This window comes from Monodelphis domestica, chromosome 8 (assembly GCF_027887165.1).
Source record: "Monodelphis domestica isolate mMonDom1 chromosome 8, mMonDom1.pri, whole genome shotgun sequence".
Lineage (NCBI taxonomy): Eukaryota > Metazoa > Chordata > Mammalia > Didelphimorphia > Didelphidae > Monodelphis > Monodelphis domestica.
Window position 1 is genome coordinate 119593180 of NC_077234.1, and position 18045 is coordinate 119611224.

An 18045-nucleotide genomic window follows, 5' to 3' on the forward strand; every position below is an offset into this window, starting at 1 on the left:
CCAGTTTTCCCGGCAGTTTTTTTCAAATACTGGATTTTTGTCCCAAAAGCTAGGGTCTTTGTGTTTGTCATAGACTGTCTTGCTGATGTCACTTACCCCAAGTCTATTCCACTGATCCACTTTTCTGTCTCTTATCAAGTAACAAATTGTTTTGATGACCACTGCTTTATAATAGAGTTTGAGATCTGGGACTACAAGGCCAACTTCCTTTGTATTTTTTTCATTATTTCCCTGGATATCCTTGATCCTTTGTTTTTCCAAATGAACTTTGTGATGTTTTTTTCTAAATCAGTGAAAAATGTTTTGGAAGTTCAATAGGTATAGAACTAAATAGATAGATAAGTTTGGGTAGGATGGTCATTTTTATTATATTGTCTCATCCTACCCATGAGCAGTTAATGTTTTTCAAATTGCTCAAGTCTAGTTTTAATTGTGTGGAGAGTGTTTTATAGTTGTGTTCATATAATTCCTGTGTTTGTCTCTGGAGATAGATTCCTAAGTATTTTATTTTGTGTAAGGAGATTTTGAATGGGATTTCTCTTTCTAATTCTTGCTGCTGAGCTGTGTTGGAAATATATAGAAATGCGGATGACTTATGCAGGTTTATTTTGTATCCTGCAACTTTGCAATAGTTGTTGATTATTTTGACTAGCTTTTTAGTTGATTCTCTAGGATTCTTTAAGTAGACCATCATATCATCTGCAAAGAGTGTTAACTTGGTCTCCTCCTTGCCTATTTTAATGCCTTCAATTTCTTTTTCTTCTTTAATTGCTACTGCTAGTGTTTCTCATACAATGTTAAATAATAGAGGTGATAATGGGCATCCTTGTTTCACTCCTGATCTTATTGGGAATGCATCTAGCTTGTCCCCATTGCAGATGATGTTAGCTGATGGTCTTAGATATATACTGTTTATTATTTTTAGGAAAGACCTTTTATTCCTATGCTTTCTAATATTTTTAATAGGAATGGATGTTGTATTTTATCAAAGGCTTTTTCTGCATCTATTGAGATAATCATTTAATTTTTTTTGATTTGCTTGTTGATATGGTCAATTATGTGGATGGTTTTCCTAATATTGAACCAGCCCTGCAGTTCTAGCATAAATCCTACTTGAACATAGGGAATGACCCTCCTGATCACTTGCTGAAGTCGTTTTGCTAGTATCCTGTTTAAGATTTTTGTATCTATGTTCCTTAGGGAGACTGGTCTATAGTTTTCTTTCTCCATTTTTGACCTGCCTGGATTTGGAATCAGTACCATGTTTGTGTCATAAAAAGAATTTGGTAGAACTCCCTCTTTGCTTATTATATCAAATAGTTTGTATAGTATTGGGATTAGCTGTTCTTTGAATGTTTAATAGAATTCACTTGTGAATCCATCAGGCCCTGGGGATTTTTTCTTAGGGAGTTCTTTGATGGCCTGTTGGGATTTCTTTTTCTGGTATGGGAGTATTTACGAATTCTATTTCTTCCTCTGTTAGTCTAGGCAATTTGTATTTTTATATGTATTCATCCATATTGCCTAGATTGGCATATTTATTGCCATATAATTGGGGAAAGAAGTTTTTAATGATTGCCTTAATTTCCACTTCATTGGAGGTAAGATCCCCCTTTTCATCTATGATACTGTTAATTCGCTTTTCTTCTTTCCTTTTTTAAATTAGATTGACCAATCTATTTTGTTTGTTTTTTCAAAGTACCAGCTTCTTATCTTACTTTTTAGTTCAATAGTTCTATCACTTTCAATTTTATTAGTTTCTCCCTTAATTTTTAGGATTTCTAATTTGGTTTTCTGCTGGGGATTTTTAATTTGTTTACTTTCAAGTTTTTTGATTTGCATGTTCAATTCATTGATCTCTGCCCTTCCTAATTTGTTAATATATGCACTCAAAGATATGAATTTTCCTCTGAGTACTGCTTTTGCTGCATCCCATGAGGTTAGAAAGGATGTCTCACCATTGTCATTTTCTTCCATGCAATTATTAATTGTTCCTATGAATTGTTCCCTCACTAACCAATTTTTGAGCATCATACTATTTGATTTCCAATTGATTTTTGATTTTGCTCTCCATGCACCCTTACTGCTCATTATTTTTATTGCCTTATGATCTAAAAAGTTTGCATTAATTATTTCTGCTTTTCTGCATTTTTATGCCATGTTTTTATGACCTAGTGTATGGTCAATCTTTGTGAATGTGCCATGTGCTGCTGAAAAGAAGGTGTATTCCTTTTCGTCCCTATTTATTTTTCTCCATTTATATTATCTTTAATTATTCTAGGATTTCATTCACCTCTTTTTTATTCATTTTTTTATTTGATTTTTCTAGATTTGATAGAGGATGGTTCTGATCTCTCACTAGTATAGTTTTATTATCTATTTCCTTCTTCAATTCTCCTAGTTTCTCCATAGAAATTTGGGTGGTATACCATTTGGTGCAAACATATTGATTAATGATATTTCCTTGTTGTCTATACTCCCTTTTATCAGGATGTATTTACTTTCCCTATCCCTTTTAATCAGGTCTATTTTTGCTTTGCCTTTGTCAGATATCATGATTTCTACTCCTGCCTTCTTTCTGTCAGCTGAGGCCCAATAGGTCTTATTGTAACCTTTAATTCTGACCTTGTGAGTATCTACCCACTTCATGTGTGTTTCTTGAAGACACAATATGGAAGGGTTTTGAATTCTAATCCACTCTGCTATCCCCCTTTGTTTTCCCTTCTCTCTTTCCCTGTTGGATAAGGTAGAATTTACAATCTCAATGGATCTAGATGTTCTTCCCTCTCAGAGATGATTTCATTGAGAGAAATGTTTAAGTAATAAGAATTAGCACTCTTTTCCTCTCCTTCTTATAAGAGAATCCTTCCCCTCTCCTTCCTGTGTGTATATTTGTGTGACAAAGTTTATTCTATTTAATTTATTGCTATTTCTTCAAGTATATCTTACTACCATCATTGATCCCCCATACCTTTTTCTTTCTTTTTGTTTTTCCCCCTATAAATCATGTTGCTACCCTGATATTTCCCTATGAATGATTCTTCTGATTACTGTATTAATGCATACCATTTTTGAAAGTTACATATAGCATTTCCCCCATATGTTAGTATATATTTTTGATATAATTGTAGCCCTTATAGAATAGAGTTTGAATTAAAAAAAAAACATTTTTCTCCTTTTCCTCTTCTTTCATTTTTACCTTTTCATATTTATCTTGCTCTTTGTGTTTGGACGTGAAACTTTCCACTGAGTTCTGGTCTTTTCTTTGCAAATACTTGGAGATCTTCTATTTGGTGAATGCTCATACTTTCCCCTGGAAGTATATAATCAGTTTTGATGGGTAGCTGATTCTTGGTTGAAGACCCAGTTCTCTTGCTTTTCTGAAAATCACGTTCCATGCTTTGTGGTCTCTTAGTGTGTTTGCTGCTAGGTCTTGTGTAATCTTTATTGGGGCTCCTCTGTATCTGAAGTTTCTCTATTTAGCTTCTTGTAAGATTTTTTCCTTAGCTTGGAAGCTCTTGAATTTGGCAATTACATTCCTGGGGGTTGTATTTTGGGGATTTAGTATAGAGGGTGTTCTATGAACCCTTTCTATTTCTATTTATCCCCCTTGCTTCAGAACATAAGGACAATTTTCTCTGATGATTTCTTGTAGTATGGCATTGAGATGTTTGTTTATGTCTGTTTTTTCAGATAGAACAATGATTCTCAGATTGTCTCTCCTTCCTCTGTTTTCCTGGTCTATCACCTTGTCAGTAAGATACTTTATGTTTTCTTTTAATTCATTAATTTTTTGACTTTACTTTATTAATTCTTGCTGATTTGTAAGATCATTGTTTCCATTTGCTTAATTCTGATCTTTAATGACTGGTTTTGCTTTTAAATTTGCTCTCCCCTTCTGTTCGAGGCTTCAGGCTCTTTCTCCGATTTTGAGTTTTTGTCTATGAGACTGTTGACCTCTTTCTGAATTTTTTCCCCATTTTTCTTGCCAGAAGGTTTCCATCGTTTGGATAAGCTCCATTTTGAGTTCTTCCAGAGCTTGTGGATAATTTCCACTTTGGGGAGCATGTTTTGATTTCGTTTGAATTTCATCCTCTTTTTCCTCTGTAGCCTGGGTTTTTCCTCCATAAAAGTTTTCAATAGTTACTTTTCCCCCTTTCTTCTTGGAGGATTGATCTTGGGCACTATTAGCCATCCCTTTGGTGGTTTTCCCTTTCTTTTTTGGTCAGAGTTCTGGTTGTTATGGGCGGGTTTTCTGTGGATGTAAGTGGAGGAGCTTTTTGCCTCAGGGTGGTTCTTCCCTGACTCAGAAGTTTGTTTGTGTGCCGGCCTGCCCCCATGCTCTGTGGTCTCTTCTCCCTTGTGTGCAGGAGTCTCCTGTAATACTGCTTTAAGGAGTTGTTCCCCGGTAGCCCCTGTCAGTTTCCAAGGACCCTGGTTTGACTCTCCTCACTACAGCGAGGAGCAGAGCTTTGGCCTCAGGCAGTTTCTACAGTTTCTAGTGTTTCTATAGTGTTTGCAGTTTGCAAGGGCTCCCGCAGTCTGTGCATTCTCTAGTGAGCAGGGTTCTCCAGTGAAAACTCCCTGAGGAGTAGTACCCTGGCAGTCCTCATTAGATCCCAAGGACCCTAGTGTGCACCCCTAGATAGAGACATCCCTCACTCACTTTCTGTCTCCAGTGAGCACGCTGAGCCCCTACTCTGGTTCCGTGGGGGAGGTGGAGGAGGGCAGCTCAGTTCACATTTTTTTACAAACTTTTTCTCCTTCTTATAGTGTGGAAATTTTGAAACCCCATGTACCTTCATTGCTGTGGCCTTCTGGAGAGTCCCTCCATTCTTCCAAGGATAATTTTTATGCTCCTTTGAGGTAGTGTATTTCATTCAGTGCCTGGGGAGAGAAAGCGATTCACATCAAGAGTGCAACTATGTTTACCCAGAATTATCTCTAACGGTTTTTTGTTTTTGTTTTTGTTTTTGTTTGTTTATTTTTATTTCCCCATGTATGCAAAGGCAATATGAATCATCGTTTCACAAGATATTTTGACATCTTGTATTATTGTTTTCATGATAAGTATTTGTAAAAAGACAAATAAAAATGCAAAATAATTGCATATTATAGATGAATATCTGTTGCAGGAAATGAAAATGTAGTGTAAATTTTATAAAGAATTTATGCTTTCCAAATTAAATCAATATATAGTTTGTAATTTAGTGACTTCAGTACAATGATTAAAATGAATAAGATCACTAAATTGTTATAAAATATGATTCTGGAGTAAGCAATACAATGGGATAAAGAATTTGACTGCAGATAATTTTTTTCTTTTATACATCAAGAATCCATTCTTCAAGAAAATAACTGGGTCCCTGCTCACTCCCTCAGCCCTATTCCTTTGATTCTGTATATGTCAGCCTTTGCTGACTCTTTTCCTGCTACACAAAATACGTCCTTTCTCTTTAAAATCCTCTCCTTGTGGACTACTATTGCAAAGCATGAATTCTTTCATCATGCGCATGAGGTAAAAATGTTTTTTTATAAAGAAAAATGAATTGCCAACAATTTCAGAAAAGTGAATTTAATTTCTACAGAAACCACTTTATCCTCTAATGGAAATATGAATAACTTTTAATAATTTCACATATATAAATACCCTAATTCAAGTCAGATATCAATAAGTAACTGATAAATATTTTTCTTTGATGACTCTGATTGTAAATCTTCCTGGAGATTTCAAGAAAGTAAAGAACAAAACCTATGAGGGAAATATGGGATTTTACAAAAACACAAACTCAGACCAAATATTAGTAGAGAATTGACCTTTATTTTTTATACCAGCCCTGATAATGAATCATTCTGTGACTTTGTGGAAAGTAATATGTTAGATGGAATGAAATTAGATTCTGATGATTAAGGCCAGAGGACTAAGAGTCAAGTGAAGCAGACTGAATATTTGACACCAATACAAACTGAAGAAACCCATAATGTTTTGGAGTTTGGGGAGAGTTCTATGACCCCTGCCATCCCAATTGACAGAGTTAAGAGAGTGTTATTAAACAAAAATTTGTAATGCCTAACTTGTCGTATATTTTTTTAAATGAAGTCCTTATGAACAATATGGACGATTCACAACTACTATTTTGGTATATTGAATTAAATATGATGATTTTGTAAAATGTGTGTGTTTACTTGAAAAGTCTGAAATAGTAATTTGAACTGGAGGTTGAAATTTAATGGACTCACTAATTCAATCTGTTGGAGAATAATTTGGAACTATGCCCAAAGGGCTCATGCATACCCCTTTAACTAATAATACTGCTGGTATGCCTTTACCCCAAGGATATTGATTAAAAAGGGCCCCACGTGTACAAAAATATTTATAACATTGAGTGGCAAAGAATTAGAAACTGGAAAAATGCCCTTCAGAAGTTTCCTGTATCCCCAGGTCCTCAGCTCAAGGATGAGGCCACTGCAGCTAAGGACTGACTAGCCCTGCCTGGGTTAGACAAGGGCCAGAGAAAAATCCTTAATTTGTATGCTAGATATCTTACACTATCCTCTCTCTGATTTTTCTTACTTTCACTTTCTATATTTTATAAATAATTTTTTAAAATCAATCTCTTTGGAATTAATTCAATTCCTGGTGACCCTATTCTTAAATAATCCAGTCCAAACTTTTATAAAAACCCCTCACACTTTCTTCCCCCTTATGATATGCACATTTAAACATATATTGTTTCCTTTTTTTCTGGGTTATTTTTTGCTTTGGGGACATGGATAATATGGAAACATTCTTCAGTACTTCAAAATAAGAATAGAGTTGTAATAAATAACATATGTCCAATTAATTAAAATTTTCCTCCAGAATTAGCAAGACCTTAATATTTCAGGCACAAAAATTACAACCAAGTATCAAAATATAGTCAAATTGTTACTGACCATTCTTCTGAGGTATGTTTCATCTTTAAGAATTTTTATCCAACCATTCTTGTTTATAGTGCCTTCCCCCTTCTCCTTATTTTTTTCTGTATAGTTTGTATTTATATAATTGGTTGTATGTTATTTTATTAGATTTTTATTTCCTTATGGGTAGAGCCTGACTTTTTTCTTTTCTTATTTTTTTTATATCACTAGTACTTCTCACAGTGCCTGTTACATATTGATGCTTAATAACATTTATTACTTCATTAATTGAATAATTAGTTACTACTATTAGATTTGAATATCCATTTGGGATGTGAGATAGGAGAGATAAAAAGAGGTGAGAGGATGAAGAAAAGGAAAAGATAAAAATGGAAGTGAGAAAGAGCTATAAACAGTCGGAGACATAGAGAAAAACAAAGAAACAGAACAGAAAAAGACACAATCCAAAGAGGAATAGAGCAGAGGATGTGGCATATAGAATAAGGGTCTGTTTTGGAGAAGGAAAAAACCTATGTTTAAACTTGCTTTAAAATACTAGCTATGTGATTATGATCAAATCACTCAATGACTCAGTTGACCAGGCAAATCTCCAAGACGAGAAATCTACAAATAAGTAGTTTATTGGTGAAATTCTTGATCCCCACCCCACAAGGAAACAGAGACAAAAGTAAACACCCCCAACAAAAGGGATGCACAAATATATGTGATATTTTCAATTGTGCTTTTTATTCAGTAAAATCCTTTTCAGATATGATACTTATTGAAAGTATTTTACTACTTATGATTATTAAAATATAATTTCTTTATGTAATCCAAATATGCATATAAAACTCAAGTTTCTTTAAAAGAGGTTTCAGTTGTGAAATGAGAAAGCTAAGGAAACATACATCTTTTGTAGTTCAAGGCTGAAAGTAAATGCTATAGCCCTTAGCTGTTCCAGGCAAGTGTGAAAAATGTGGTGGAAGTTATTTTCCAGAGCATGACTAAATAAGTAAGCAGGATACACTTCCATTCAAGACCAAGAATAGTACTTAAAGGAATTAGAGACAGGGAAAATCTGATGCTTTTCAAAACTGTAAAAATAATCTTTTCTCTAATAAATATGATGGTGCAGCATGAATTAGAGGCTGTGGATTGAATTTTGATAGAAAGTATGTGAATCAGGGAAATTAACATAGAGGTAGACTCAAAAACAGGTGATATTTGGAGTTCTAATTAATGACAGGGAAATGCAGGGTTTGTCAGACATCACAAAAATGTTTTCTATGGAGGGTTTGTACAAGCTAATTTTGTAGAAAGGAAGAAGATTGTGAATATATCGTGAAGACTATTTAGGAGCATTATGTTATCCCAAATGGGGCTGGTAACTTGGGTAATGCAGGATAATCTCTATTCAGATCACATCTCTAATGAGTGGCAAGATTCTTATCTTAGATTGCTCACTGGGAATGCTCCCCTCATAAGAAAAAAAATCCTTATATTTCCAAAATAATAGGTAATGTAGAATGTGACAATAATGTCACTTGATTTATGTTAATATAAATTAATGATAGTTACTATGCCAAAGCAATCCAAAATTTTCTTGTGTCACATTTCCAAAGTGATTCCCTATTCTTTGGGCATATCAAATTCATAGAATATCAGAAAATAAGAATTTGGCTCCTAATAAGTCTCCTGTAATAGATGTTTAATTAGAATGTCTTTCCCCAAATTAAATATCCCCTGTCTTATTTATAAAAATGTGATGAATGATATCTCCTTAGAATTTATTTTGACTTATAACAGGTTTATCAAATGAACATGGCTCCTGGCCTCTAAATGTGACTGGCTTATGTCTGTCAGGAAAATATACTGGAAAGAGCACTGAGTGTGGTGGTGGGAAAGCCAGACTTTGGATTGGATTGTCCCAGAGACAAGTTGTGAATTGTGAGATTTAAAATGGTGAAGGTCTTAAACTGTAGTGATTAAAATAGTGGAAAATATAAATTGTGATAGATATAAGAGAGGGTGAGTAAATTTGACTGCAGAAAATATGTTTCACTACAGTGTCTTGGTTTTTAAATCAAATATAACGTGGTCACTAGGGAAATATTCCCAATTATTCAATACCCAAGTCAACTGGGTTTTATAGAGATTTTTAATTAATAATATAATGAGGAATTAGAGAAAGAGAGAAAGAGTAGGAAAGGAATAATTATGAAGGGCCTTAAGCCAATATGGCCTAGACCTGATTCTTAAGAGAGAGAATCAGTCAGTCAGTCTTTTAACTCTCACCACAAGGTCTGCCTAAACAAGGATTCTAATGACACCAGGCCAGCTCCATCTCAGCTGACTTCACCAGAGAGACTTCCAGCCAGAGATTGTTCCAAAGGGCCTCTCTCCAAAGCCTCCAGAGGGACAGAGTCCCCTTCGAGGAGCTCCAGCGAGACCTCCTTAGAGATTGTCCTCCAAGAGCTTCCCTTCTCCAGAGTCTCTCTCGATAGATTCTTCCCAAGCGATCCTCATCAGAGATGCTCCAAAAGGATTTCTCCAAAAGAATCTATATCCTCAAGAGATTTTGCTTTTTCTTATATAGGGGTTTTTCTCCCATGTCACCTCCCCTAAGTCCCTACATCTACCAATCACTGTAGATGCTTTCCAAAGGACTGTCCATCTAAATTCCTGCTAAGTCGACCAATCTCCTCAGTAAGTCTGAATCAGAAAAAATGTTTCTGTGTCGACCAATCTCCTCAGTAAGTCTGAATAAGAGAAAACACAGCTGAGTCAACTAATCTCATCAAGAGAAAACTTGCCGGACACTTTTAGGTACCTAGCATCCCATTGTATCAATTCTAAAAACAGGCCTGGCTCAAAGAACTCCTTGCCTTATTATAAGCATGGATCCAAGTACTTTCATTGTTTAGAAATGAGTTTTCTCTCCTAAAGCAGTCTTAAGTACAGGTAGAGTAGGGGTCCTCCCATAGCAAGGAGTTTTCTCCCCTAAAGCAGTCTTATGTAGGGTTGGAGTAGAGGTCCTCCTATTTCTGATCCTGGCGAGTTCTCACATCAAAATGGGGAATATTTCTCAGTAGGGAATTTGTTCCAATTAAGAATTCCCAGATGGGGAAATTTTTAACATTCACAAGTCTGAGAGATTTCAAGATTTACAGTATTCTGAACAATGCAGTTTTTTTAAAGTTAGATATAAGATGTATGCAATCAAATATGATTCCTGTGCCAATCAATTTTGTTTATTTATTATTCTTTGTTATAAGCATAGGGTTTAAGGAGTCAAGTATATTAGGATATGGATAGTTAATGACTTTTTTTATAAAGTGAGGGGGTTGAATTTTTTTATCTACATTGAAGTCCTTTATTTACACATTATGGATATCCATACAATTATTTAATTTAGGTAATATATGTTTAATTTTAACAAAACAATGCAGTGCCTTGTTTATATTATAATTAGAGAATACTCTTTAATTATTTAACTACATATCAGTCACTACTCTATCAATTGAGGGTACATGGGGCTTCTGTTTCCAATGTGGCAGAAAGAATTAGATACCTTCCTAAGCCCTCCCAAATTCGCCTCCAAACATATTGAAGGCAAAGTCTTCTACCAAATTTTGAAGTATTTTTAAAAAGCAATTTCCCACATACCAGGAATGCAAGGATGGTTCAATATTAGGAAAATCATCCACATAATTGATCATAGTAACAAGCAAACTGACAAAAATCACATGATTTTCTCAATAGACGCAGAAAAAGCCTTTGACAAAATACAACACTCATTCCTATTGAAAACTCTAGAAAGTATAGGAATAAAAGGGCCTTTCCTAAAAATAATAGAGAGTATATATCTAAAACCATCAGCAAACATCATCTGCAATGGGGATAAACTAGAAGCCTTCCCAATAAGATCAGGAGTAAAATAAGGATGCCCATTATCAACTCTATTATTTAACATTGTATTAGAAACACTAGCAGTAGCAATTAGAAAAGAAAAAGAAATTGAAGGTATTAACATTGGCAATGAGGAGACCAAGTTATCACTCTTTGCGGATGATAAGATGGTTTACTTAAAGAATCCTAGAGAATCAACCAAAAAGCTAGTCAAAATAATCAACAACTTTAGCAAAGTTGTAGGATACAAAATAAACCCACATAAGTCATGAGCATTTCTATGTATCTCCAAACTGTTTCAGTAGCAAGAATTAGAAAGAGAAATTCCATTTTAAATCACAATAGGCAATATAAAATACTTAGGAATCTATCTGCTGAGACAAACACAGGAACTATATGAACACAACTACAAAACAGTTTCCACACAATTAAAATTAGATCTAAACAATTAGAAAAACACTGATTGCTCATGGGTGGGACAAGCTAACATAATAAAAATGACAATCCTACCCAAATTAATTTACTTATTTAGTGCCATAACCATTGAACTACCAAAAATCTATTTTAATGAATGAGAAAAAAACACAACAAAGTTCATTTGGAAGAACAAAAGATCAAGCATATTCTGGGAAATCATGAAAAATATTGTAAAGGAAGGAGGACTTGCAGTCCCCTATCTCAAACTATACTATAAAGCAGTGGTTATCAAAACAATTTGATACTGCCTAAGAGACAGAAAGGAGGATCATTGGAATAGACTTGGGGTAAATTACCTCAGCAGCACAGTGTATAATAAACCCAAAGATCCCATTTTTGGGGACCAAAACCCACTTTTTGATAAAAATGTCTGGGAAAATTGGAATACAGTAATGAAGAGATTAGGTTTGGATCAATATCTCATACCCTACACCAAGATAAACTCAGAATAGGTGAATGACCTGAATATAAAGAAGGAAACTGTAAGCAAATTAGGTGAACACAGAATAGTATACTTGTCAGATCTTTCAGAAAGGAAAGACTTTAAAACTAAGCAAGAGCTAGAAAAAATCACAAAATGTAAAATAAACAATTTTGATTACATCAAATTAAAAAGTTTTTGTACAAACAAAACTAATGCATCCAAAATCAGAAGGGAAGGAACAAATAGGGAGAAAATCTTAATTACCAAAACCTCTGACAAATGTCTAATTACTCAGATTTATAAAGAGCTAAACCAGTTGTACAAAAAGTCAAGCCATTCTCCAGTTGAAAAATGGGCAAGGGACATGAATAGGTAATTTTCAGTTAAAGAAATCAAAACTATTAATAAGCACATGAAAAAAGTGTTCTAAATCTCTCATAATGAGAGAAATGCAAATCAAAACAACTCTGAGGTATCACCTCTCCCCTAGCAGATTAGCTAATGTGACAGCAAAGGAAAGTAAGGAATGTTGGAGGGGATGTGGCTAAGTGAGGACATTAATTCATTGCTGGTGGAGCTGTGAATTGATCCAACCATACTGGAGGGCAATTTGGAACTATGCCCAAAGGACAATAAAGGACTGTCTGCCCTTTGATCCAGCCATAGCACTTCTGGGTTTGTACCCCAAAGAGACAATAAGGAAAAAGATATGTACAAAAAATTCATAGTTGCGCTCTTTGTGGTTGCAAAAAATGGAAAATGAGGGTATGTCCTTCAATTGGGGAGTGGCTGAACAAATTGTGGATATTTGTTGTTGATGGAATACTATTGTGCTCAAAGGAATAATAAAGTGGAGGAATTACACGGGGACTGGAACAATCTCTAGGAACTGATGCAGAGTGAGAGGAGCAGAAATAGGCAAACAATGTACAAAGAGACTGATGGTCACTGGTACAATTGAATATAATGGATTTCTCCATTAGTGGCAAAGCAATGATCCTGAACAACTTGGAGGAACCTATGAGAAAAACCACTATCCACATTCAGAGGAAACACTGTGTATGTAAAAATACAGAAGAAAAATAAATGCTTGAATACATGAGTCTAAGGGATATGGTTTGGCATGTAGACTCTAAATGAACATCATAGTGTAAACAACAACATGGAAATATGTTCTGATCAAGGACACAAATAATACCCAATGAAATTGCATTTTGGCTGTAGGAGGAGTGCGTGGAGGGTAGGAAGGGAAATAATGTGATTATTGTAACCAAGGAATAATGTTCTAAATTGAATAAATAAACTTATTCAAATAGGAAAAATATAAAGCAATTTTCCATACCAAAACAGCTTTGATGATCAATATGAGAGGATTGTTTCACTGAGGTGAGAGGGAAGCAAATTTCCAGTAGGTAGCATCAGCAAGGACTGTCTTTACCTATCAACTCTTGGTTTATCCAACCTTCAACCAGACTCAAGTCTCCAGCAAGGATCTATACCCATCGCTGACCAACAGTAAATCCTCATCTTTAAATCAGGCCACTGACTAGGTCCCATACCTTGAGGCAATCGGCAATGAGGTTCTGCCTCTGTGTCTAGCCAAAGGCAAGGCTCCACCTCCTGAATCCCACCAGTAGCCAGGCATTACCCCTGGAGCTAACTAGCAGTGAGATTTCTCACGTGTGCAAACCACCAATAAGAATCCATATAAATATAAGCCAGTAGCTAGGCCCCATGTCTTCATACACAAATTTGGATAGTGTCCTCTTCAATCCAAATGTAGAGGTCAACTAAATAGACAATAAAAATTATAAAATTAAATTTGAAAATGAATGACAACAACAACAAGAATTTAATAAGGTGAAAGAAAGGATTAAGATACAGACTTGGAAGAGAACAAAATTGTCAAAATAGCTACAGGTAAAGCATCAAAGAAAAATTTGAATCAGTTTCAGGCCCAAAAATATCTCAAGAAAAAGCTCATAATGGACTTTAAAAGTCAAATAAGAAAGTTAGAAGAACAAATGTGGAATAATAAGACTATTGCAGGAAAACCATGAAAAAGTAATCAACCTTTCCTAAAAGGAAACACAAAAAATGGGAAAAGTTATCCAAAAATTTGTCAAAGAAAACAACTCCTTAAAAAGTCAAATTGGTCAAATGGAAAAGGAGATACAAAAAATCACTGAACAAGATAAGTCACTAAAAAGAAGAATTAGCCTAATGAAAAAGTATGTAGATAAGTACACTGAAGAAAATAATTCCTTCAATATTAGAAGTAGGCAAATGAAAACCAATGACTCCATGAGGCTTCAAGAAACATTCAAATGAAATATATTTATTTAGTGCCATATCAACTGAATTGCCAAAAATATTTTATGAAGCTATATAATATAATAGCAAAATTAATCTGAAAGAACAAAGGGTCAAGAATAGCAAGGGAATAATGAAAAAAATGTGAAAGAATGTGGCCCAACTATAGCAAATCTCAAACTGCATTACAAAGTGGTAATAATCCAAACAATCTAGCACTGATGAAGAAAAAAATGGTGGATATGTGGAAAATATTTGCTGTATAATACATTGTAGTAAAAGATCACAGTTTTTTTAAAAGTTGATAAACCAAAAGGTCCAAGGTTTTGGGACTAGCAGTCAGTATTTGACAAAAAAATTTAGGATAACTAGAAAAGAACATGAGAGGAACTGGGTATAAACGAGCATCTCACACTACATAACACAAGTTCAAAATGGATATATGATTTAGACATAGACATGCCATTTTATAAATTAAGGGGGCATAGTAGAGTTTACCTGTAAAATCTATGGATAAGGGAAAAATTATGACCAAAAATCAACAATTTTTGTTTGTTGGAACAATAGGTAGTTTTGATCATAATAAATTAAAAAAAAAGATTTAATCCAACATAAGCAATACAAATAAAATTAGAAGAAAAAGACAAAGCTGCAATTGTTTTTATTAGTTTCACTGATAAAGATCTTTCTTCTCAAATATGTGCTATTATAGATATACTATATAATTACACATATGCATACACACACACACACATATATATATATAATATAACTGAGTCAAATTCATAAGAAAACAAGTTATTCTCCAGTTGATAAATGGTCAAAGGATATGTACAGGCTGTTTTCAGATGAAGAAATTAAAGTTATATATAGTGATATAAAGATACTCTAAATCACTCTTGACTAGATAAATTTAAATTAAAACAATTTTAAGGTATCCCTCAAAATCCCTACTCCCCTATCAGATTGTTTAACAACACAGAAAAGAAAAATAGTAAATATTGAAAGGGGTGTAGAAAAATTGGGACACTAATTTACTTTTAGTGGAGTTGTGAACTGATACAAACAACCTCGAGAACTCTTTGGAACTGTATCCAAAAATGCTTTAAACATGTTTATAGTCTTTATCAAGAAATTTTGCTACTAGTAATATATCTCAGAGTTAAGGGGAAAAAGAATGTATAATAATGTGTCTGTACAAACATGATATAGTAGCTTTTTGTGGCATCAAAGATTTGGAAATTAAGGGGATGTCTATCAATTGGGGAATAGCTGAACAAGTTGTGTTAAATGAATGTAATGGAATAATATTGTTATAAGAAATGATGAAATAGATGATTTCAGGGGGAAAAAAGGTTGAAATTTCCTAAATGAATTGATGCAGATTAATGTGAGCTGAACCAAAAGAACATTGTATACAGTGATGACAATATGATATGATAAACACTTGTGAATGAATTAGTACTTCCTAGGAAAACATGGCAATCCCCACATATTTGTCAAAAAATGACTTTTGCCTCCAGAGAAAGAACTGATGGAATTTGAATGCAGACTGAAATATATTTCACTGCCTTAATTTTTTTTGTTTCAAGTTCATTCCTACAAAATAATTAATATTGTAATTATGGGGAGTAGGAAAGAGAACCATTGGGGGTGAATGGAATGTTGAGGATTATAGTAGGCAAGAAGGACAGTTGGAAATGGAACAAGGACTTCTGGGAAATTCTCTTGAGGAAGAGGGTCTTGAGGGCTGAGACACAGAAGGGAGTGAAAGGAGGAGCTGTTTCTCAGAGTAATTCAATACACCTGTAGAGATTTCTGACACAGGCAGAAATCCTAATATTGAGGCTTCCTGTTTAAACATCACTGGTTGCAATCAAGAAACCCAATTTCTCCAAAGACATTCATTCCATGAACTATTGAGATACTGGACTCAAATTGGTGAGCAATTTTCTCCCCTTTTCTACCTCTTCCCTGGGTATGAAAAACCCTTGTACTTCAGTAATGTGAAGATTGGATTTAGCTATCTGCTGATTGTAACAATGAAGATACTTAGCTCTTCCTTTATTGTGAAGATTAAATTGAAATCCACTGATTGTAACAATGAAGGTACTTCCTTTTTGGGGAATATTGAATTGTAATCCACAATCATTTTTTAGATTTTAATACCCAGAAGGTGATAACTCAGTATTTTTAAAAAAATCTACCCATTTTAACTACAAAAAGGGGTTAAGTAACTACAAAAGGTACACTAACCAAAAAAGATGTTAAGTAATCAAAAAGGTATAATCTAACTAAAGAAGATGTGAACTAAAGAGTGGGCAGTCCTGAAGAAAAGCATCTGCTGTGATTGGTAGATGTGAAATTTAGGGGAGGTGATGCAAGGGGGAAAAGACCTTTAAAAAGAAGACCAGATGCCAGAAGAAGATATTCAATTCAAGATTTGAGTTGGATGGAGTATTCTCTGACTAGGTGTTGGACTGGAGGAACTGGACCCCTGGAGGAACTCTTGCAGCAGACCTCAGACTGCTTTTTCATTTAGCTGGTCATCATTGGTGAGTGAAAGGCTGACTTAGTGACCTTGTATCTTGAGACTCTTTTCCCTGATTAGGGCCTTAGTAATTCTAACTGATGTCAGAAGAAGCCAGAGATCTCTCTCTCTCTCTCTCTCTCTCTCTCTCTCTCTCTCTCTCTCTCTCTCTCTCTCTCTCTCTCTCTCTCTCTCTCTCTCTCTCTCTCTCTCCCTCTCCCCTTTTCTCTCTTCTTTAATATCCTCCCCCTATTGTAAATAAACTACCATAAATTGCATTTACTTTAGTACTTCATTTTGGGATTTAGAAATTAAATCCCTGGCAACCACCTAATTAATATATTTCAGTCTCAACCACAATTAATTTTAACAGTAATTAATTTTATTTAGAAAAGAGATTTAGGGCAACCAGAACCCTTCTAACCTCAACACTTTGCCCCAGTCAACAATTAAATATTACAAGCAGTCAGCAAATTCAATCTCATTTATTTATATCTAGAGGGTAAGTCCATTGGCAGACTCCATTTTGTTGCCAGTTTTCAAAAAGACATGAGGGGGAGGCTTGTGATCACCCTAAAGTGGCACATATCTGGATTGAGGTCCCATATACCTCTCCTTGTAGAGAAGACTTCCCTGCCACCCTTGAGGGATGATCCTCAAGGGGTGAGTCTTTACTGAGGGGAGATCTACATTTTGTCTCCCTCAAGTAATTCAGGGACTCTGGGAGGGAGTAGTGAGGGAAGCCATTTTCATCAATCCTTTCCTTACTGCCTTCACACCTCATTTCTCCATCTAAGGAGTGTGTGTCCCCCCCAAAAAAATTAAAATATGAAAAAAATACTTTACATTATTTCACATATAAAATATATTATTGGATTTCTTTTTGTATCAGGAAGAGAGAAAGAAGTGAAAAAAGGGAGATTTTGGCTGGCATTTCATTACAAAGAGTTTAAATATTGTTTCTATGTGTAATTTAGGAAAAATAAAATATTGAAAAGTTTTTAAGATGAGAATACACAAAGAATGAAACAATGTTTACTCTTAAGGACCTTATATTACCTCAGAGAAGAAAATAATTCACTCGCCTGATTGCTAATGGATCCAGAAAACTTGAATTTTACCATTTGCTCATCAACAACATTCCCTTTCATCCAAGTCACATGTCTTTTTCTGAATTTGTGTTCTAAGAGTTAACTAATGAGCATTTTCTTCAGTTTTTCATTATAGGAAATGCAGATGTCTGACAATGCAAGGGGGAAAATTATACCTCACAAATGTTGCCATATTAATAATAATCTAGTTGTGTGCCATAATTTGTATATGTGATATAGAAAATATAAATGCAGGTATTTACTTTATTCAGCATTGCGTTGATACTATACTAATTTGGGGCATGAGAAATAGTGGGTAGAAGTGTCTATGGAAAGAAATATTAGAGGTCAGTTATTGGTAGTCTCTCGGTGACCGAGAATGACTATTGTCTTTGTGCATT